Source organism: Limulus polyphemus, unplaced genomic scaffold (genome assembly GCF_000517525.1).
Source record: "Limulus polyphemus unplaced genomic scaffold, Limulus_polyphemus-2.1.2 Scaffold6106, whole genome shotgun sequence".
NCBI classification, from domain to species: Eukaryota; Metazoa; Arthropoda; class Merostomata; order Xiphosura; family Limulidae; genus Limulus; species Limulus polyphemus.
The window spans coordinates 11061-12263 of record NW_013671716.1 but is presented as its reverse complement, the minus strand read 5'-3'; positions in this window follow the sequence as shown (position 1 = coordinate 12263).

Genomic DNA, 1203 nt, shown 5'->3' with positions numbered 1-1203 from the left:
GATGTTCGGTAACTGACTTGAAACATCTCAGTACATGTAACTTCATGTTTGGTAACCGTGACTTGAAACATCTCAGTACATGTAACTTGATGTTCAGTAACTGTAACTGACTTGAAACATCTCAGTACATGTAACTTGATGTTTGGTAACCGTGACTTGAAACATCTCAGTACATGTAACTTGATGTTTGGTAACTGTAACTGACTTGAAACATCTCAGTACATGTAACTTGATGTTCAGTAACTGTAACTGACTTGAAACATCTCAGTACATGTAACTTGATGTTCAGTAACTGTAACTGACTTGAAACATCTCAGTACATGTAACTTGATGTTCGGTAACTGTAACTGACTTGAAACATCTCGGTACATGTAACTTGATGTTGAATATCTGACTTGAAACATCTCAGTACATGTAACTTGATGTTCGGTAACTGTAACTGACTTGAAACATCTCGGTACATGTAACTTGATGTTGAATATCTGACTTGAAACATCTCAGTACATGTAACTTGATGTTCAGTAACTGTAACTGATTTGAAACATCTCAGTACATGTAACTTGATGTTCGGTATCTGTAACTGACTTGAAACATCTCAGTACATGGAAATTGATGTTCAGTAACTGTAACTGACTTGAAACATCTCAGTACATGGAAATTGATGTTCAGTAACTGTAACTGACTTGAAACATCTCAGTACATGGAAATTGATGTTCAGTAACTGTAACTGACTTGAAACATCTCAGTACATGAAAATTGATGTTCAGTAACTGTAACTGACTTGAAACATCTCAGTACATGTAACTTGATGTTCAGTAACTGTAACTGACTTGAAACATCTCAGTACATGTAACTTGATGTTTGGTAACTGTGACTTGAAACATCTCAGTACATGTAACTTGATGTTTGGTAACTGTAACTGACTTGAAACATCTCAGTACATGTAACTTCATGTTTGGTAACTGTAACTGACTTGAAACATCTCAGTACATGTAACTTGATGTTGAGTATCTGTAACTGACTTGAAACATCTCGGTACATGTAACTTGATGTTCAGTAACTGTAACTGACTTCAAACATCTCAGTACATGTAACTTGATGTTCGCTAACTGACTTGAAACATCTCAGTACATGTAACTTGATGTTGAATATCTGTAACTGACTTGAAACATCTCAGTACATGGAAATTGATGTTCAGTAACT